Here is a 23421-nt window from a genome sequence, read left to right as displayed (position 1 = left end):
TACAGTGCAGCAAGGGTGTTAGTACTACAGAAATAGATGGCTCTCAGTTATGCAATGTCGTCTAGGTGTTCTAGCGCTTGGTAATAAAATGTAACACGGGGCATACAGTCCAGCAATACAGTGTAAATGTTGGTAGTACACAAACACGGAATGCTGTCATTATTTGCCGCCAATTTGACAGAGCACTTGTTGGCACGGGAGCAATAGCAAAAACAGGTCGTCACTTTTATTCGCAAAAAACAGAAAGATTTAGAGACCTGCGAAGTTGAAAGATGCGCTGCATGAGCCATGGTGCTCCAAATGCTGCTCCAGTGCCCACTCATGAGCACCCCTCTTAATTGAATTGAGATAGACACAAAATGCAAAGTCAGTGCTTTGCCTGTATTTCAAATTAGTGGGTCGCTATTGGTAACTTTTCCTTTTAGAAAACTTGAGAGATAACTTGATTTTTTTTTTCACGCAGTACTTTGATTTTCCACGTTTCTTGTTTGGGGCGTTCAGCAGAGCGGCTGTGTTTGCCAAAAACTGCGAATAAATTTACTATATGCTTCTTAAGCCAACACTCGATCATCTGAATTTTTTTCTTAAATTTAACTCTCTCTGCACCCTCATCACTCCTAAATTCTGAATTCCTGCTTTTGGAGATATCGAAACCTGTTTAAGGAATGTTTTTTGTAACAGGATAACGACTACCGGTTAAAAGGTTCCGCTTAAAATATCTAAAAAATAAAAGCGCCTCGTATGTTCTATTTCTAAGTTCTGGTGAAATAAAGTCACCGCGCTAACGCTGTGATAAGCACTAGCCCTTAATAATTTTTTTCAGTGGCCTTATCCATCTTATAAACATATTCCTAGGGGTGGACAGCGTTACGCGGAAGCAGGACAGGAGGAAGTGCATAATATGAGCCTTTTGTCCTTCGTCCGGGTTGTGCTGCCCAACCCTGGGAATATGTTGTCGCCAACTGGCCCACCTTTCTGTGTTCATTCATTTTATTAACAAAACCACTGCAGTTGATGAAAACAGCAGTACCTTTCTTTACGTCGATTGCTTTTTAACGGCCTCGCCGCTCTTTCAGCTACCTTACCTGTGGTGGTACACGGTGGATGCCGCGCAAATATGGCGAGGTAAAAAGGTCTTATTTGGAGCTAGTGAGCTGTGTATGAAGGGCCTAACTCATCTACAGACCGATGTTAAACCACATGTTTAGGAATATCGAATTAAGACGTCATTTTCTCCTACAGCGCTGGGCTTTACGAGACCCTTTTTCGAAGCTATTTTAACGCCAAAACATTAAAGAAAATAATTTTACTTATGTAGTTCTAAGAACAGGAAGTAGCGCTGCGAATGCATGGTGCTAGGGCTCCTAAAGATGATCACGTGGCCATATTTATTATGTTGCTTCGAGGTTAGCTTTACCCTGTAGTGCAGCTGAAATTTTGCTACATGAGATATAGCAGATGGTTCTCCATCATCACTATGATCAAAGTTTGGCTTTATCCACCGTCACCTTTGCAGGCCTTGCATGCGCCTCCAGGAAAACATCTCAGTGCTTGCGAAATCCAGTGGCAAATAAAGCATGCTTCACGCGGCCCAGATCAGTGAGGGAGACTTTCTTCTTAGTCGCCAAAATTTGCTTGTCGCTCACGCGATGTCGTTTGACCTCCGTTCTCATTGCATAGGGATGACGTCTAACCATCTGTCCGTTCCCACGTCTCGGAGTCTCAGATACCCGGATATGAAGTGATTGCATAGTAAGCGCTTCTCCCGTGTCTCGGAAACAGGGCTTGACCTAGTGATTGTTATCGCGCTGCCCGCGCTCGCCAGTGATATAAGGTTCGCGTGAGTCCTCCCAAGTACTAGCACCAAGGCTGGAGGCTTGGACACCGACTTGGGTCGCATTTGTGCGTGGAGAATCCCCGGTGCAGTCATGAATTTTGACAAACGAATTTTGGTCATCTTGCTATTGGCGTTTACGTGTGGAAGTCACAGCTCAGGTGAGACCGGCGTTATTTCTGTGATTGAATTGGGTTCTTTGTTTGGGCACGTAGCAATTGAAGGCGCAGCAAACACGGAAAACGAGAGGAGGTACGCAACACCAGTGGAGCCGTACCGATTCTCTCCCTGTTCATTCTCATGCTATTCCATTTATTTCTTGCTGATTCTATTCATTTTTTATCCGTCTCACGTAGCGGATGATGCCGGTGACAAGCGGGAGTGCGAGCCTATGACGAAAGGCAAAAATAATGTAAAATTAAAGAAATATCCACGCTGTCTGTACCCATTGCGCTTCCATTAACATTTGTCTTGCTTACGTTGTCTTTCTGGCGTTTCTCACACATTCGTTTACACTGTGACGAATGCCATTCTGCCGAGTTATCTCGTCTTTATGAATTGCGGTCTGCTTTGGTGATGTATGTGAGCTGAGTACTGAAGCTGTAGCGCTATTTTGTAAGTAAAGTTTTACGGGCCGGTGAACATTTTACAGAGTCAGATTTGATCTATCACCACCATCATCATCGTGAGCCGGTTTTACGTCCACTGCAGGAAATTTACCAGTCACTGAGAATTCAGTGACCACAGCTGTTGACAAGCTTTTAGGCTTTTACAGTGGGGCTGGTAAAGCCCCGCTGGGTTTCCCTTTACGTTCGTGACTTCGCCGAGCTGAGGGAGAGAGAGCTGAGAGAGCGTGAAAGCAGAGTACAAAAATAGCATCGCCTAGCATAGGGACACAGAGGAGATTCTTCAGCACTCAAATGAGAACAGAAAATTAGGTGCCCTTTCTGGTTAAATTACGGTATTTGTTTAATTAAATACTGTCGTCTTGATCCCATAACCGTATGCTACCACCGATATTCGTGCTTCTAAACGTTTGCCGCGTATAGATGGCGCTGACCAATAATAATTATATATCATTTTTTCGTATTTGATAGTTTTATTACTTTTAAAATGCAAGAATGTAGGTAATAGCATCCCGTATATATCAACCACTGCATATAATGCAATCTGCAAGTGTTGTTCTTCTCACAGGCCCTAGAAACAAGAATTGAAAATACTGAAAGAAACCTAAATCACCTGCCACAATGATTGATTAATCAATTGAGAAGAAGAGTTTCCGGTCCGCAGAAGAAAGCAATGAGCAAAAGTAGAAGCAATATAAAGGCGTTGGACTATAGTAGAACTAGTCTTTGGGGGAGATACTGCGTAGTAATGCTTGAGAACAGCAACATCAAGACTACATGGCACCATAAGCACACTTACGCACCTCTGACTTAATGTAGATCTACTCAGCGCCCTCCCTACAAATTCAACCTTTTCTTACTTAATCCATTCTTTGATGGTGCCTTCGTAAACCAGCTAGGCGGAACGTCTATGAAACTGAGTGGCAATAGAACTTTATCTTCTTCAGGAGAGTGGCGAGAAGCCAACTCTCCAATGGAATGTGCTTGTCACCATGATGACGCCAACACGCAGGAGCAGGAGACTCCGCGCCGTGCGGAGTCTCCTGCCGTGCGGAGGACTCTGCAGCCTCCTGTATGTTTCCAGGTTTTCACTCAGAGAATATTTGATGCACCTGTAGACAAAATTCAATTGATTTTCTGATTCTAGGGTAGCAGCCACTAAGGGTGTGTTTGATACGTAGTTCCTGTCCAATCATTGGAAGAGTGAACTAAGCTGGTCTTTGCAATGCTACAGGAGCTATGCTATACGCCTCCAATTCTTTGGATGATCCTGGAGAAATTTTCTTTTTTTACACCTGGTTGATCGAGAAGGAGCGACAGGGTGACGATGTGATGAGACCTACAAAACCCGGAGGAAGAAGGTTGAAACGCATTTGCTTCAAAAGCTTTTACGCACACAACTCTCTCGTGCAGTCAATGAACATAGGATAAACATCCAAGTTCATTCACTTCCTTCGGCTTACTCATCACACTTTTGGCATTCTCTACTATATTCAATGTGTGTCCGAAAAATGAATGTGGGACAAAAAAATGAAACTAAATCGCTCTGAACTTAGCATTTCTTCTCTTTTTGTGTCACTTATAGTATGATGCATTTCATCAGAAGTGTTCTAAATGGTATTTATGGCAAACATGGTACAGGTGAGCCACTCAATTAGTCCAGAGATCCGGCCTAGCGGCTACGGAATATTTTGCATGACCCACCATGGTGGCTTAGTCGGTATGGCATTGCTCTGCTTATGCACAAGGTCACGAGATCAAATCAAAGTCGCAGCCACTACATTTCGATGGGGGCAAAAAGCAAACGCGCGCCTTTATGCCGTGCTTTGGGTGCACGTTAGTGAACCTCACGTGGTCCAGCTTACTCAGGAGTCGCCCACTGTGGTGTGCTTCTTAAGCAGATCGCGCATTTTTGTCTTAAAACCCCAGATGTTCTTTAGATTTTGGATATACTCAAATCCCCCAAAACACGCCGACTTTAAAAATTACATAACGTATATGCGTAATATTTAAGATTTCATTCAGCTTAATGACGCCGATAAGAGCCGTTCGAAACGAATAAGATTATGCTTTGTTGCTTCGTCAGACTGAAAATGCTCTCGCAGCCTTACTAGGGTGAATCCAGACTCCAACGGACTGCTGCCTTTTTTATACATATTTCTTACGCCATGCGGGACTTAGTAGCTGCCAATCGGGTGAAACTACGCTAGGGACTGGACTAGAGATGCATGAGGTGTGAAATGGAGACCATTGTCAACGATTCAATACTACCAAGCAAAACGTGAGAAAATTAGTTTTTGTGTTTCTAAATTTGCCTGCATGTGAGGAGCTTGCTTTAAGCCTACTGCGACACGGTGATTTTCTTACGACCTTATATTGCATAGAAGCCTGTACAGAATCTGAACCACATGCTGAAGTACTTAAGTGCCACAAGCGGCTTTGATGATTTTTTGGTGTCGTTTCAATATACGCCCACCAAACATTTGCAACGAGGTGAACTGTCAGCGCGTTATTGGAATACGTTGTACACAACACAAAGTATGTTAATTCTATTTGTGCCTTCAATGAATAATACGAAGGGTAGCGCTCCAATTGAAAAGCATGCTTTCTGTAAACAACTTGAGCAGATGTTTCCAAGTTGTCAGTAATTTCGCACTAGTAGCACCTTCAACCATAAAAAATTTCTGAAAACCCGTAATTATTTTCCAACAAAACACATCATCATCAACATCATCATGTAATATGTTTAGTTGCAGGCTTTAGAAGCTTCCGCAATAAGATTTGCTGCTTCCAGCAGTATCTACACTGTGGCTATTCACTACTTGCGAAGTTGGATATTTATATAGTTGTAGTCTATTGCTGCGGGTATTCTTTGCAGATAGGTTTGAGAGCAGAACATCAGATGTAGCCCAGCAAGGACGACATGGAAGTTTGTTATCCCAGTGTTGCCACTTGCGTCTACAATGTTCATTTTAAATTTGTGAATACGCTTCGGTATTTCAGTACACATAATGTTCAGGATCATGAGCATCGACATACGGTTTGCTGACTATCTGCGAAGATAAAAAGAGGTAGCGTAATTATCCCACCTGTGCGGAATCTAGGGAATTGTATCTGCCTACGCCCATAAGAAGTACGGATGCAGTAAAGTTTGAATCAGCTGTAAGGAACAGCCGCCGTAAATCGTGTATTTAGACAAGTGCTGGGGTTTTACCTGCCGAAGACAGGTTATGATTATGAGACACGGCGTAAGGGGGGAGTCCCGATTTATTTTGATCATCAGAGCTCTTTAACGTACATGCAATGCACAGTGCACGGGTGTTTTTGCAATTCACCTCCATCGAAATGCGGCTGCTTCCATCGAAAGGGCGGGAGCTATAAAACATAACCAGTCGCATCGATAGATATTCAGAAAAATCGATCTATAAAACCATATCTTGGAACATACTTGAACAATTTATCGCGAATAAGTGCGGAAGAAACACGTCCATACGCCTCCATACACCTCCAGCTTTAAGTTTCACGCCTAAATTAAGGTTATAGGCCCTTTCACTGTTTGTAAACATAGGCCTGGGATGGTTTCCTCTTTTGCTCATTGATGTAGCGCGCTACATTTAGCGAGCAAGCAAGGCATTGGCTGCAATACTGCTTCAAATGCTCTTATTTTACAAGAATAGTTGATTGGAATAGACTTCCTGATGAAGTCGTTCAACAAAATTCTTTATCCCGTTTTCAGGCGCACATGCAGACCGAACCGCACATGGTTTATTTGCTCCTTCTTTTAATTCATTCTCTCCTTTTACCATGTTGAATTCAAGCGTAGGCATGAAGGCTTGAACGGTATGTTTTTATGAATGTACTTGTATGTTCCCACCCTGCTAAGATATATTAAAAGATCACAATATCTATAAATATATAAATAAAAATATTCACTAGCAAGTGTGCGTTAAAATCTAAGCCCGCAGATTTTCAACACATTTACTCTGTAGATAAGGGCAATTTTACAAGTGCATGTTCCCTTAAGTTACACGAAAATTTTTATTCATTTGTCTTGAGGCGTAATGCGCACGTCTTTTATCTCAAAACTTAAAAATAGACTTTTCGCCAGTAAAACAACTTAAAAACGCGCTTTGTGTTCCGGTGCAGTAGACTGATAAGGCCCGGGACCGGAAGTTTCTTTGGGGCTCACTGTCGTTGCAGTTATCGCGCGAGTGAAACTGTCTATAGCGTTTCCGGACGGAACTGGGTGGAATCAATGAAAAGAAAATCTCCTCTCTGTACGGGTTTGAAGTATAGACCTCTTGGTTGCAATATAGTTGTTTAAACTAAAATAAACGGCGAGCAAGTTCATGGTGAAAATTGTAGGCTGTGTTTATTGCGACTGGCACACTCTAAAACAACCATGAGCCGTTATTGAATGTTCATTCATCAGTTAATTATTAGTTGTCGAAGAAAAAGCACTAGAGTGCTGCTCAAGAGGATTACGAACAATATTAATTTGGCTGCATTGGCTTTCGCGCACCTCTTTTAAAACACCAGCTGATGTTCTACCAAAGCTCTGAGAAAAGCTTTAGCATTGTGCTTTTCTGACATAAAAATGTTCTCTCTTCCTCTCTATTCAACACTGCTAAGCTGCAACACATTGTATATATATACCTATGTTGTTCTAAAATGAAATCTTGCGGTTGACGTCTACGCTTCGTACTTGTGGCTGAAGGTGAAGCGGGACTCCAACTGGCTTTTTTAGTGCATATTTCGTACGCCATGTGGGCCTTGGAAGCTGGCAAGCGGGTGAAGCTGCGCTAGGGACTGGACTAGTGAAGCATTAGAAGTCAAATGTGTAGCATTGACTAGATTTCAATACCAGCAACCAAAAAGTTACATAGATAGGTTTCTTCTTTCTAGATTTGCCTGTGTTTGAGGACGTTGCTCTAAGCGTCCTGCGACATGGCGATTTTCTTACTGCACTATATTACATAAAAGCCTGAACACAATCTGAGCCACATGCTGAAGTGTTTAAGTGCCACAGGCACTTTGATCATTTTTTGTTGTCGTTTCAATTTATGCCCACGAAACATATGCAAATGGGTGAACTGTCTTTGCGCGCTGTTGGAATACGTTATACACAATACACAGTATGTGACTTCTATTTGTGCCTTCACTTTGTAATAGGAAGGCTAACGCTCCAATTGAAAAGCATGCTTTCTGTGAACTTGAGAAGATGTTTCCAAGTTGTCAGTAAATGCCTACTAGTAGCGCCATCAAACCCAAAGAAATCTCTGGAAACCCGTAATTATTTTCGAACACACATGGTTCCGTGTACTCTGTTTATTTACAGGCTTTAGAAGCTTCCACAATACGATTTACCGGTTCCAGCAGTATCTACCCTGTGGCTATTCACTACTTGCGAAGTTATGTTTTTATATAGTTGTAGTCTATTGATGCTAAGTAATGGACAGCACAAAGAGCAATGGAACGAAGAATAATAGCCGTAACGTTAAGAGACAGACGGAGAGCGGTGTGTATCAGAGAGCAAACAGGCATAGCCGTCATATTAATCGACATCAAGGAAAAAAAGTGTAGTTGGGCAGGTCAACTAATGCTTAGGTTAGTTAACTGGTGGACCGTCAGGGTTATAGAATGGGTGCCAAGAGAATGGAAACGCAATCGAGGACGGCAAAAAACTAGGTGGGGGGATGAAATTAAGAAATTCGCAGGCGCAAGTTGGAATCGGTTGGCGCAACACAGGGGTAATTGGAGATCGGGGGGATAGGCCTTCGTCCTGCAGTGGACTTAATATCGGGTGGTGATGATGATGATGATTGCTGAGGGTATTCTTTGTAAATAGATTTGCGAGCACAATATCAGACGTAGCTCACCAAGGACGACAAGGAAGTTTATGTTTTCCCAATGTTGCCACTTGCGCCTGCAATGTTCGTTTTAAATTTCTGAAGAAAATGCTTCAGGATTTCACCACAGATAATTTTGCGGATCGTGAATATCGACATACGCTTTATTGACTTTCTGTGAAGATTGAAAGAGCTAGTGTTATTATCGTACCTGAGCGGAATCTTGGAAATTGCATCTGTCTACACCCAAGGCCGGATAAATGGAGGACGGATGCAGTAATGTGTGAATTAGCTATGAAGAGCAGCCGCTGTAGAACAATTATTAGATAAATTCCTAGGTTTCACTTGCCGAAACCATGTTATGATTACAGACACACCGTGGTGGGGGACTCCGGATTTATTTCGATTACCTGAGGCTCTTTAACATGCATTCAATACACGGTACACGGTTGTCTTTTTTGTACTTCGCCTCTATCGAAATGCCGCCACCACATCCGGGATTTGATCCCGCGCCGCCGGGCTTAGCCGCGCAATATAACATCCCCTACGCCACCACGGTGGGTGCTGTAGAACATCACCTGCCGAACTGATAATTATTGAGAAAAACCGATGCAGAAAACCAAATCTTGAAAAATACTGGAAAAGCACAGAAGAGACACTGCCACATGGATGCGCACGCTTTTTTAAGATTCACGCCTAAGTTAAATTTATTGTGTTTCCCCACGGAACTCATATCCAGACATAGTAGGGGGTGGCATGCCAGAAAATAAAAGCTCGTCACTGTACGGGCTTGAAGTAAGGACCTCTTGGTTGCGATACCGCTGTTTAAGCAAGCGCAAACGGTGGGCAAGTTCATGGTGAAAAGGGTAGGCTCTGTTGTTTGCGACTGTCACGCGCTAAAACAACCATGAGCCGTTATTCATTATGCATTCATCAGTTCTTTATTATTTGTCAAAAAAACCTTAGCTTGCTCATAAAAGTAGCGTGCTGCTCGAGAGCATGATGAACAATATTATTTGGCTTCATTGGCTAGCGCACACCTCATTTAAAACATCAGGTGATGTTGTGGAAAAGTTCTAAAGAAAGCTTTAGCATAGTGCTTTTCTGACAATAAAAGATTCCCTCTTTCGCTCTTTTCTTAGCAGAGGTAAAGTGAAATACTTCGTAAATATATTTATATATATATACCTATGTTGCATTGAAATGAAATCTTGCGGTTGAAGTCTACGCTTCGTACTTGTCACAGTGTTGTCTTTGTTTGAATATTATTTTGATATTCCTGGAAGTAGATCTCACTAGTTATGACGGAGTTCGGCTGAAGCTAACACAATCTGTTGGCCAAAGTAGAAACGATAGTTCACGTACTTCAGATTGCAAGATTGCAGTACTGGGCTTTTTCGCACTGCATTACAATTGCTAAAACCCAATTGCACGAGCTTCTAAGACGGAGACTGGTACAGGAAAGCGGGATTGTGGACTACACAAAGCGTACTTTGTTGCCCTTCTTTGGATGAAACTGACGCAGCTTACTAATATTTTTTGGTATATATCTGGAGCGAAGAATGCTAGCAGGAGGTCTTTAAAAGGCTAAAGTCCCGTGAGGTCGCTGACGCATCAACTCAAAAGAATATCATTATACACGGCACACTTAAGAAGCATGCGCGCAGGACACGCTCGCCGAATGGCGTTCGTACAGCGAGACGTGCTTAAAGGAATTCGTGCGCAACCTGCACAAGTTAGGCAAAAGAGAAATGCACACCTTTTGCTCAAAACATGAAAGTCAAATGCGATAGTGTGAGGCAAAGTGCAGAGTCCAAGGACAGCGCGAACGCACCAACACAAGTTTAGCTGCGTTCCCCTTCAGCATAATTATCATCATCATCATCATTTATATCCACTGGGGTACGCGGTATCACGAACGCAACCCTGTTACGTAGTTGACAACCAAAATACTGAAAACCTGGATGAAGCGACAGTTTTGGCTCCCAGATAGGTACAGCAGCGACAACTTTCATAACCCTATTATCCGCTAACCAACGCCGTTAAACCACATATATTGAGTCAGCAAGCCTTGCCCGACATTTCCTTATGAGTGAGCCTTTAACTATGGCGGAGCTGCTGACTCACTTGGCCTCCATGAACTGGTGCTCAGCACCGCGAACCAACGCTCATTTTCCAGTATGCGCTCAGATGTGGAAGAGGACAGATTTTTTTTCATTTAAGGTCCAAAGTATAGCTACTATCCACAGCGAAACTTCATGGGTAGCATACCAAGGCTAAGTCACAGTCATGTGCCAGAGGATGTGCCGGCATTACAATCACGACTCTGTTATGTAGTTGAGCAGAAAAGGTATAGCAAAACACACGCGGATAGTTTTGACATTGTTAGATTGCGTCTTCGACATTGTTACATGACCACCGATGCAAAATTATAACCACCGACAAGGAAAATGCGCAAACCCGGATAGCAAGCAAGAAATTTCGGTAAAACAATTGGGAATGTATGCATTGAAATTGTTTCAACTGTTGGGAGTGTGGTAATACGCCCCAAATATTAGCTATTTAAAGGCGATTGTTTCACAACACCAAACAAATTCTAAAAGCAGATAATTTTTAGTGGTATGCGTTCAAAACATTCATTAAGAGCAATTAGTACGCCACCAACTGTTATATCATTCCGCCCGCGTTGTAACACCATCAACTTTTTGTTGCAATCATGTAACATATTTTCCAACACCTTGTTAGGGAGCCAAGTTTCTCTTAAGGCAACAGTATCTGCTCTTTAGTCATTAGTTAGTGCATTCAAGCTGTCTGTTCACGGATAGAGAATGCGGATATTAGTCAATAATACAGAAATAACTGACAGGTAAGGCATACGAGCCTTCAAGTGTCCTTATGTGTACCCGAAAAAGACCCGACGGGATCGTGTTCTTTTGGGTATTAGTCGCGGATCGCGCGTCGTGGAAAGAATTCACCATTTCGTGGAAGGTACAGCACCTACTACCAGTAAAATAATTTTTACAGCATAGCTTGAACTCCGTATTTGAGGGTTTCCAAAACTCGCTCAGTTTCGCGCGCTCGTTGCGCGTAGCAAGATAAAAGCCCTCACCCATGTTGACTAAAACTTTTTGGGGCTACGAACGCTTTGGAAAGACAAGCATTTTTGTCAAGTGGGCAGAAAACTTAACCATTCTCGGTCTATTTCTTTCTGATGCAAATCGCCCAATCCTGGATACGCCGGCAAGTGGTTCTGTGGTCAACTAAGGGATTAATTTTTCGGTGGCAATATTAAGAATATTTCATACTATTTTTCAGCTTTTTTTAGATTCTGTAATGTGGCTTATTACGAAAACCTGCAGATTATCCCGTTGGGAGTAGTCTTTCGGCGTTATCAAGACGAGCACGAAGACCGATAGCCTTCTTTTGAACTTGGCTTAATCATTCCTTTGTGTCAACCATATCTCGCTGGCATTTTTATTGTGTATTGGACTGGGGCTGAAAGAGCTCGTTAATATTAGCCACACACTTATTCGCAATTATTCATCATTACCGTTTATTTCATTCTTAAGGGCCCTTTACATGACATTATATGATGGGATATGTAAGGTATGTTTACAATATTTGTGGGAAAAAGGCACGGGATATATTGTAGGACCGCACCCGATACCGGCATAGGCAATGGTACAAGGCTGACGCAGAAGTTTTAAGGTAGAGGAAAAAAACGACAAGAGTGATGCACACAAAATCCTGGACTGAAAAGCATATGTTGCACACCTGATAAGCTCAAGCAGGCTAGGCAACTATTTTTCACAGGCCCGTTTATAAAACATGCTAATAAATCATCTACAACATCATCATAAGCATCCGATAAAGTTAATATAGTCGATGCTGGAAGAAAATTCGTCATATCGCCTATGCATTGAAATCGGTCGCCTTAAAGGCGACGCCATGTTGCTACTTGCGCGAGCGCGCAAGTGTGGACGAGGAGATGCAATTAAGACGGGACACATAATGAACGCAATCCCGAACCTCCCTCGGTATGGCGGTGCCATGGAGTTCACGCACCTTTCTCTTCATTAAAATCGACTCCTCCTCCTCCTCCGGTAATCTTACGTAAAAATGCTATAAACAGCCATAGGATCGTTGTAAAAAAATATACGAAATGAAATTTTCACATCACCCACACGTTCGCCCTAAGTATAAATGCTTGCTTTTGCATCGTGTTTAAATATTAATATTGCAACAAGTGAGAGTTAGCAACACGGCGGTGTCCTTGTGGATCCCCTTCCCACGCGTAGAGCAGCAAACTGGACTCAGTCTCGTTAACCTTCCTGCCTTTCCTTTCTCCCTTCTCTGTCTGTCTCTGTTAGTAAATGGGTCGTTTAGTCACGCCCATCGTCGAGATGATCGAAAACACAAAGTTGATCGATCTATACAGATGGCACACACAAATGACTATATCGTATGGTATTTTTTCTACGGTCGTCTTAAGCAATAAAGTGTTAGTCGTAGGTAATCAATAAAGACAGCGCCAGGTAATTAGGTACCGTGGTACTCATATTCGCCTTTCATGTTTCTTTTCATTTGCAGTGACCCCATCACACCCGAAGACAGACCTGTTTACAAAGATGCTTCGGCTAGGAACTAGCTATTTAAAATTAGATCCCATGGCACTACCCGACCAAACGTTGGATTTTTCTTTCTTCGGCCAGGTGTTGCTGCTAGAAGGATCAGTCTCAGGCCTTCGATCGCTTACGCGGACAGGCACGAACATTGTACGAGCCGAAAACGGTACCTTCTGCGCTAGCATAGATGTTGGCACTCAGCAACTGCTTGTAAACTACACGGCCTTGATAACTGCTGCCCGTTTTAGCCACCTGGTCGCTTACATGTCTGCCTCCATTAGTGCAACCAGGATGACCGTCCATCTCAATGGGTAAGTTTGCCTATGCACTTAATGCAGTGCAAAGGAGTCAGAATCAGAATCAGAATCGGTTTTTATTGAGATCATTAGAATGATTACAAGTTGTTAATATTCAGGAGGAGGTCCCGGAGTCAAAGACTGCAATGGGACCTCCTTTACAAAGTAAACGTAATAAAACAAAAGTACAGCAGTTTTCAACACATTGTTAAAAAATTACAGGTTTTAGTATGAATACCATGATTGAAGAATTACATATGCATAAATGTCATGAAAAAAAGCTCTGTAACACAATCTCGTTGACAACTGATGAAGTAACTGCGTAGATGACGTGACGAACACAGTAGAATTTGTTAACTCGAATGTATATGTGATGCAAGAACAGAAACCTAACGGTATGGCAATGAAAATGAAATGAAGGGACCCTGAAAGAAATGTTATGAGTATGGACTAGGCATCAGTATTCGACATAATGTAATCTTTTAGTTATTTCTTGAATTCGTGAATTTTAAGTGTTTTTATGTAAATTGGTAGTGTGTTCCAAAATGCGATAGATGAAAAATGGACGCTCTGTTTGCCATAATTAGTATGGATTTTAGGTAACATGAAGTTCCTATTTATTGCAAACCTGGTAATATTAGTATTTAATAGAGAAGACTGTGGTAACAAGCTATCGCATCGTGTGTAATTGATTTCGCGGAACAAAAAGGTACCTAGATTATATTTAACGAGTTGTGTGACAGTAAGAATGTGATTAGTTCGTAAAAGATATGAGGCGTTGTTATTATATGGGCTAAACGTAATTATCCTAATAGCCTGATTCTGTAGAATTTGCAATGAGTTTAAGTGGGTTACGTAAGTGTTTCCCCAGCAAGTAACGCAGTAAATGATGTGGGAATGAATAAATGAAAAGTATAATGATAGTAATGTTTGATGGTCAAATATGTTTCGTGCTTTTAGAAGTACCCTAATCCCGTAGGTAATCTTCTGTTTTAGTTTGGTTATGTGTTCAGTAAATTTAGGATGTTTGTCTACTTCTATGCCAAGATAATTGTATGAAAAACTTGCAGGGATAGGACTTCCGCCTAATAAGATAGGAGGAATGGAGTGAAGTGTTCGTTGGTGGGAAGTGAATACAACAAATTTTGTTTTAGACGGGTTTATCTGTAGCTGGTTAGTTTGGCACCACTCCATCGGGCTGTGTAAGTCGCTGTTAAGGTTAGATACTAAGGTTGTAATACATTGATTGTAATTAATAATACTAGTATCATCTGCATAAAGTATACATTTCGAAAAGGGCAGGCAGTTAGGCAGATCATTCACGTATAGTAAAAACAAAAGCGGACCCAATATGGAACCCTGGGGCACACCAATATTAGTGACCATGGTTTTAGAATGAACGGCTGAAATGGTTACTACTTGCAGTCTGTCTGTTAGGTAATCTTGTAGTAACAAGAGCGCTGGGCCGGTGATTCCCAATGATGCAAGCTTACGAAATAAGATGCGGTGATTTATTTTCTCAAACGCTTTGCTTAAATCTACAAACACTGACGCTGCATAATTCCCTTCATCGATAGCTAGTTTTAGTTGATCGGTTAGAGCAACGAGAGCCAGTTCGGTCGAGTAACCCGAGCGAAAGCCGTATTGGAATGGTGAGAGAATGTTAAATTTTGTAAGGTAATTAGTTAAACGTTTTTCTATTAGCTTTTCGATTACCTTACTAAAGAATGGTAATACACAGATGGGGCGATAATTGGAAATTAAAGAGCGGTCACCTTTCTTAAAAATTGGGGTTATCTTGCCTTGTTTTAGCTCTTGTGTGAAACTGCCTGATTTAAACATGACGTTGATTATGTCTGCAAGGACATCACTTATTAGGGGTGCAATTAATTTCATATGGGAAGGATGTAATTTATCGATGCCGGCGCCGGTTATTTTCATGTTGTTTATAATGTTTAGAACTTCCTGAGATGTAGTTGGAAATAAAAAGAAAGAATGTGGCAGGCGCTGGGGCACGGGATTGTCATGCGCAGGTGGCTGTAGCTCGCTGCTAAAGAAGAAATCAGCAAACGCATCAGCTATTTCTTTGGCGGTCTTGTATACCCTACCCTGATATGCAATTTCTGTTATAGCTTCGCGATTATTTGCCCTGTTTAGGAAGGAGTTAACAATTTCCCATTTCTTTTTTACGTTTTTATCGCATTCCAAAATTTTCCTTTCGTACCATGTTTTTTTAGCTTTTTTCAATGTGGCAGAAAGCTGGTTAGAAAACTTTTTGTACGGGATTGCTAAATTCTTGTTAAATGGTTGTCGTTTGGTTTTCTTATAAAGATTATCCTTTTTGCGCATTAAAGCTAAGAGCTTATCTGTTATCCATGGATTTTGAGGGGACGCGTACTTCTTCTTGCATTTAACTTGAATGGAATGACGATCAACACATGACTTAAGCATAGAGATAAACAGTGCAAATGCTTTTTGTGGATCATTTGTAGAAAAGATGGGGGACCAGTCAAGGTTCGACACGGCGTCAAGGAATGATTGTTTTTCTAATATAAACTTGGTGTACGTGATTTTTTCGGAGCCATGAGTGTAGTGAAAATTTAGAAATATAGGATAGTGATCAGTTATGTCGGTCATCATAACACCTGCGTCTGGTGGATATGCCAAATTTGATAATGCATGGTCAATTAATGTACCTATGGGGTGGTTAGCACATCGTGTCGGTATCTTAATTAAACATTCATAACCAAAGCTGTTAAAACAATCAGAATAATGTAAAGCATGAGTAGACGTACTATCAGCGATGTTAATGTTGATGTCACCTATAATTATTACATTTTTGTTTTCATCTGCTAGCAGTCCCATGACTTTATGGAGAGCAGTACAGAAGTCTATTGCTGATGACGAGGGTGAACGATATATGCAACCAATTATTAGGTCTTTGTTGTCTATGTTGAGGAAGTCATTTTTAAGTTCAATCCAAACATCTTCACAATTAGTTACATTAAGTTTAAGATCGTTTCTTCGGTTGTAAGTAATATCTGAATAGATGTACAGCGCTGCGCCGCCATGGTTGCTGAACGGACGATTGGAGTATTCAGGAACAAAACTAGAAAAACAGAAAAGGTGTTTATCATGGTCGCTCAACCAAGTTTCAGATACTCTGATGATTGAAAATGGGAAGGTGAATGACGAAACGAGATCGGAGAATTCGTCGAAGTGCTTGCGCGGACTGCGTGCATTCAAGTGCAAGACAGATCGCTGATGATTTGAAAGAAGATTGTTTAATAAGTTAAAGAAACTTGGGCGATTAACAATGAAATATAAAATTTTGGGACTTTACGTTCCCAAAGCACGATCTGATTATGAGGCATTCCTGTAGTGGTGGACTCCGGATTAATTTCGGCCACCTAAGGTTCTTTGACGTCCCCCTGCTGCATGACATATGGACGTCTTTGCATTTGCCCCTTCGAAATGGGGGTACCGCGGCTGGAATTCGATCCCGCGACTTCGGTGCTTAGCAGCAGTGCTTAGCGGCTATAGAGCTTAACACCAAAGCCGATAAGCAACCGCGGAGGATGATAACGACTACATTTTATCTCATGTTGCGAATCTTCCATAAACAGGGCACATAGGTGGGTGAAAGGCATCTTGCAGAAAGGAACAAGCGATATAATCTGCGCACGGCAACACTCAATCCCGGCGTAGCGACTGTCGTCAACGCGGGACCTAATAACAGCAGGCTGAGACATTCGAGTCTCTGCTGACCTTTTAAAACACAATATATTATTTTGTGCCACAATGGAAACCAGCGCAAATAATTATAAGCTTTTTATTAGTCACAAATGTTTTCTAACGTAATAACGGCGCTGCTGAAAACACGTTCACCCTCAGTTGGTAGCATCGAGGTAGCCCATCTAGCTCCCATAATGATGACGCCTCTGAGTTGAACACTCACTGTTGAAGTTCATCAGAGCGTGTCAGCTCATCAGTGCAATAAAACTCCAAGTTAATAAAGACTTAAAGCGCTAAATACACGAAAGACGTAGAGAAAGAAACACACACCACACACGCTCACTCACAACTGATGTTTAATGCACATATGGAAAAATACATATATAGAAAGTGGACGCTTCGCGCATGTGAAGATGAGGTATAAAAACATCCTGCACCTAAGACACGTGTGAACATCGATTCATAAAACTGAATTATTTCTCATGTAGTAATATGGATGGTTGGCTTACGCACAGCGCGGCATTTTCGCTGAAATGATAGGCTTCCGAGATTTCTCGTGTGGTTTGGTTAGGGTGACAGAACAAACTGACTGTGTTTTGGAAGATGGGTTTAGACAGACATGATTCACAATGTAAGGCGAGATTAGAGGATGGCGCGCCATTTACTGAATTTCTGCGTCCTCTTAGGCGTATGTTGACACATCTGCCTGTTTGACCACTGTATACATATGATCACAGCTTAGGGGAATTTCCTTGGGGGTCTTTCTTGTGTGTGTTGTTTTTTGGCGCAAAATCTTTTAAGTATGCAAGATCACTAACTAGCCCAGCAGTTAACTGTTCTAAAGATAGGACATTGTTTGCAAGAAGGATCGCAGCACTGCATTCGCTTTTTAAACTATTTACTTACAACAACTTCCTAGTCATAAACACAGTCGTTAACTTCCTCCATGAACTCATGTAGCGAAGTAGAAAAAAAATTGCCATATAAAAGTCCAGCTACGGGCTTGTGCAGTTTTAACTGGCCATGTAGACCGAATTACCTACCGTCTAATTATTCGTTCAGTTTGCTTAATTCACAGCGCTCGCGGTACCGCGAAGCCCGGAAATCGGTCCAATGCCTTCGTGACGTGAAAGCGTAGCCTAGAGAAGAATGTGCCGCCACATTTCCTTCTTCCCACGAACCGCCTCCGATTGGCGGTTGACGCAAATACCGATGGGACATATGACGACTTAAACAGCAGGAGCCGGCCATCGCTTTATCGCGTGGTATCGCGAAGCTTTATATTACACCGCTCTGCGGCGTCACAGGGGGATCGCGCCTTGAGTAACACTTCGCAGTATACAGCATGCGTAATAAGGCAAATCGAATGAAGGATTTAACCCCAGTTATTCGGGTTTGCATGGTCAGTTCAAACATTAGAAACTCAGAACAAGGTTTTTTTTGTCAATTCCATTCATATCTCCAATGTAAACTAGAACAATGAAGCTTTAAAGCAAGGAGTAATTTAGTGGATCAGTATAATTATTGAATGGAGTGCTTTGGAGTTTCTTCCAAACGATATCAACCTGGGAAAAATATTCATCATTACCGTCGTAATTGGAGTAGACGATACGCAGTTTTCTTAAAGGTGTTCGAGCTAAATATATAAATTTCCTGAGACGTGTCTGTTGCGTGCTGCACCAGGGACTTTCGTAGCCTTACGTTTTCTTTATGTGATTATCGCGTTGCTTCTTTTCCACTGCGAAATTACTAGTGTCGCCTACGTGATGATGTACCGTATAGTCTACACATAGGACCACGCATAGCACTCTTATTTCGGCAACCGATGCTTGGCGTCCACCAGCGCTTGCTGCACATTCTCTGTAGGAACGCGCTTTATTTGGAAGTCGTAAGGGCGTATCGCGCATGCTTTGCCGCTTTGCTATTCGAACGGACGTGACGAACCGCCGCTCACTTAGCGGTGACAGCAGGCAATGAGAGCCCTGCCGCTCGGTGGCAATAACTGGGTTTACACAGGCGTGCGGCTGACCACAAGATAGCGTGCCACGTACCATGTTATAGAGGTCCAGCCTTTGCATGCATTTAGGAAACCCCTCGCCTTTCGCGCACCTCCGCACGATGGAGAATCGTTGAAACTACGGCCCCTTCCTCGTGATCATAAGGGCCGAGAATGGAAGTCGGCCTGTGGTCGATAGTCAATTAGGTGGCAGCTAACGCACTGCTGAAATGCATTACCAAAGAACGAACTGCTTCCTTATGCCTGATTCAAAAGCAGTTATCGGCGCAATGAAAAAAATTTAAACAAAGTAAATGAAAACTGAACCTTAGGGGCCGGATCAAAGGCAGCGAGAACGTGCTTCAAAGTAATGTATATTGCCAAAGTATTGCGTTATTCTCATTAATTTGCCTTTTTTAACGTTTGGTGGGATTAAGGGGAAGCTTTAGCTCGGCGGCTCCCATATAAATACATGGGAACAGAATTCATAAGAACATATGCTTGGGCTTCTTGGCATTGCATTGCTCAAACCAAACCACACGCTAGAAGGGTAGCTCTCACTGCGCGAAAACACGCGACTGCTCGGCACTGTTTGATGAATGCATTATTTTGTGCAGGCATCACGACCGTCATGCGCGAGATAGTTGCGGCTGAATAAATAGGCTTAGGTAGGGAGCGGGACTCGTGCATCAGCTTCGCTTCGGGTCGTCTCTTCCTCGACACTGGCGTTCAATTTCTCCCCTGGCGGAAGCATTCCGATTCACTTTGCTGTGTGTTTGCACCGCTCATTTCCGAGATCATGTTCCTGCTGTATGTGCAACGTACTGTATGCCACCCCACTCTCGCTTTCCAGAGCCACGGGTGCTGTAAAAGGGACCTTCCTCTGTGCAATCATTTTCGCTCTTAACGCAAGAACAGTGCTCGCGCTCCAACGCGGCCTTGCCAGAGCATTGGTGACACAGCAAACGGGTCGTAACACACTGCGCGTTGGTTTCTCGAGCCACATTTACTAAATGCAGCCGGCACTCATGGTTTGCGCAATGGTAACGCCTGCAGCAAAAAGAAAAAATTAAAACACTCGCGTCTAGTTACAGTTAAACGACGACGACGCAGGGTGGCGCTCCTATCTCCTATAGTACTCACTAAGAAAGAGCTCGACTATCTCCAGAGCACGTGCAGATGGTTGGGCTCTTGATTTGTTTTTATCAGTTTAAGAATCCATGTTCGTGGGGGATGTCTTGTTAGATATTAGAACAGGTTGTACATGTATATGTATGAAGATATTACGCCGTTTGTCCAAATAGTATTGTTAGAAGTGGAGCACTGTTGTCTTAATCTTTTTCTTTGTGTCTGTTTCTTTCACGCTCTTGTTCCTACATAAGAATGGAGAAATCCTTTTTCTCGGCAACCAGTTCCCCGAGTTTCATGTGGTTTGCTACATATAAAAGAAAATAAGGGTTTGAATTTAGTGACTGCGGGAAGGAAGTTTTATTCGTGCCGCGAAATTTTCTAGCAAAAATTTTGAAATCAGAAACTAAAATAGAGGAAAAGAACTTGAAGCACCGAGTTTCCAACTCTTTCACTTAGTTTTAATGATATGACAATAATGTCAAGTGCACCTATTACTATTAGTGCATCTAAAGCAGAGAAAACAATGTAATATATATAGTACGCTATCCAACAGCAGTCCATCGTCCTGCAATATTAGAAAAAATTGTCACTAAAACTGCGGTAATACCATCACAGGCATTGTAACTGTCTTACGTAAGCTGTAAACATAAATATCAAGTTTCTCCTTGTAGATTCTATTTTGCGCTCACAGACACGCACATAGAAAGGCGTTGCAAGACACCTCCGTTGATCTCGCGGCAAACATGTGTGTGTCCATCAGTTTAATAACTATTCCGCAATGTATAGCTAACTCGACGAAATCGCCACTCTGAAAAGTTTGTCCGCTTTGTGCGCTTTAACATATGCAGTTTACCCCACAGCAAATTATCTCTTTGTTGCAAAGCTACGGGTTCGAATACTGCCTTACATTTCTTTGGAACTTACTGCGTGCAAGTTGTGTAAGATGTATCGAAATCCTGAAAAATCAAAAACCCTCAGTTCTACTAATACACTTTCTTGCGGGAGTTGGTTCATAACTGAAAAGAAAAACTCGGAAGAAAAAGGTATAGAGGGCTGGCCGCTTCTCCATGGTTGGAAAAATATGCCCTAGCAAAACAGAGAAGAAAATGTTTTGCTACATCATATTTCTCCTACACTGGGCAAGCGCCAGTCCTGTGTACTCGTCTCATCTTTGTTTCTTCCGTGTTTATGTTTTTCTTGTGATTCATTCAGCTGCTAAAATTTACCTTTTTCATTTAAATGCAACAGATTTTCTTCAAATCAGCACAGTGCTTGGCTCATGTCAATAGTGCTACGTTTTACATGTATTTGAATAGAGAAATTGGTTTTGGCTCCGAGCTAGAGCTCTCTTAAATAGTGCCGCCCGCACGATGAAGGCAAAACCCGAGCCTAGGGACCTGCGAAAACTGAGAATTTCTGGTTTCGGTAGCGACTTTACAGCACTTTCAACAACATGCTTTCTGCGCAGTCAGTTCCCTTACGGCAGAGCAGAAGACCTTGTGTCTGTATTATCTATTTTTTCCACCGCAACAAGGAACACAACAGGAAGGCACAGCGCAAGGCAGAAGCACGAACAAAGCATTTTCGAAGGCATACGCAAAAAACATTGCTCATGTTATAAGGGAGTTTTTCAGCATGGAGCTCACAGCGTGCAAAACACAGAGATGTAGCTGAGTATTACGGCGCCCTTGCAAAGCAGTTCCAAGAAGCCCAAGCAGCAGCTCTGGGGAAGATACATTTGCTCGTTGTTTACCCAAATATAAGAGGTGGCTTTAGCTTTACGCACCCCTAAAAATGCTTTGCTGGCCAGGAGGCGAGGCTGCCCACTGCTCAGCAGCAGTGAACAAGAGTCGCGCACAAAGGATCTTTCACGCTCGTGAAAGCAGGTGGATTTATTAGCGTCGCAAAGCCAAATGCGTCAGCGATGCCGTAGCAGTCAGCGGGACGGGTCGGCGGGTTGCGCCACCTTCGGAACTCTCAACTGCGTGGCGGAATACTAACACTGCGAAGCGCACCAATAAAGCCGGCGCTAAGGATGCTAGAGCTTGAGCACAGCCGTTAATCCACGTACGTGTTAACTTTTGCGCCTAAGAGATGGCGGTGATACTTGCGTTTTTTTCGTATAAACTTAGTCTGCCAACAACTCTGCCGTTCGTATTTCTATTTCTATGACGTTCCTACTTGCTTCGGCATTTTACAACGCAGAGCAGTTGCTACAATGTAGTGGGGTACTAGACGAGCTCGAAGTATCTACATATTTCTTTTCTTGCAAAGAGTCATCATCGATTTCGCATATTCGAAGTTAACCTTGGAAAGCTTAATTTCGTGGAAGCCTGATATTTCAGTATTGAATAGCTCATCCTATCATTTCTATGAGTGCAAAGTTGTAAAGTGTTATATTATTGAGCCGCATTTTTATTTAAATTTTTTGTAATTTGCAGGACTGATGCCGGTGAACTTCAACTCGGTGGTTTCCAACTAATTAAATTCGATGGACTGGAAGTCAAACTTGAAGCAGTAAAGCATGGAGACTTTTTGATTAACACCATTATAAATGCTGCTACAAGTTTCTTTAGGGGCGTCTTGAAGAAGACAACTGAACAAATGATTGTCAAACATATCAGATCTTCTCTTAACGACATAAACAAGCTTTTATCAGCATAGGCCTAGGCTAAAACCGCCAGGTAATGTTATTACCGCTGATGACTAAATATGTTGGAAAGAATAAAGCATACCCTAAAAATACAGATGTCCGTTGCTTCAACTTCACTTTCAATTCGTATTATTGGATTCTGTGCCAGCATACGACGGAAACATTACATTTATGCGTCGAACCAAAGAGGCACTTCGAATGCAATGTTTTATGCCAGCGGTGAATTGAAATAAAACAGCTAATGACGACTCCAAACAACTCATAACTGAGATCACCACACGGAATGATGCATCCGCACTTGGGAACCACAATGCGTGAAATGATAAAATGTCCTTGTCTACGTGCTCTTGTGATCATGTATTCTTCCTTTTCAAAATGCTTTTTTTTCCTAAATGTTTATTGCATGCATGCGTTGTGCTCGTATACTGTGTTAACTTCTAGCTATGCCTTTGTGCTTACTACTTTTTCTGCTATTATTCATTTATATTCAAATTCCAAATAGGAAAGCGTTCTTTTAATAACCGACAGCTTGGCTTCAATCAAATCGTCTGTGTTTATACGCGTAGAGTATTTTGACATCTATTCGTCAATAACTAACTAATGCATAAAAAAGGAAGCTGAGCCCATGGTCGCGCGTGTAATCCCAGCAGCTGCGGTCACATTCAGATGGGGGCGT

At 42.3% G+C, this 23421-nt stretch overlaps 1 long non-coding RNA gene across 1 annotated transcript; it reads left to right on the top strand.

Moving 5' to 3' along the window:
- The first annotated feature begins 1845 nt into the window (after positions 1-1845).
- Positions 1846-22851, top strand: LOC139051502 (uncharacterized). The gene is made up of 3 exons (XR_011509400.1): positions 1846-1995; positions 12900-13245; positions 22534-22851. It is a non-coding gene; the product is annotated as an uncharacterized lncRNA (long non-coding RNA).
- Positions 22852-23421: the final 570 nt, after the last annotated feature.

This window comes from Dermacentor albipictus, unplaced genomic scaffold (assembly GCF_038994185.2).
Source record: "Dermacentor albipictus isolate Rhodes 1998 colony unplaced genomic scaffold, USDA_Dalb.pri_finalv2 scaffold_12, whole genome shotgun sequence".
NCBI lineage: Eukaryota > Metazoa > Arthropoda > Arachnida > Ixodida > Ixodidae > Dermacentor > Dermacentor albipictus.
This window is presented reverse-complemented; position numbering and strand designations above follow the sequence as displayed.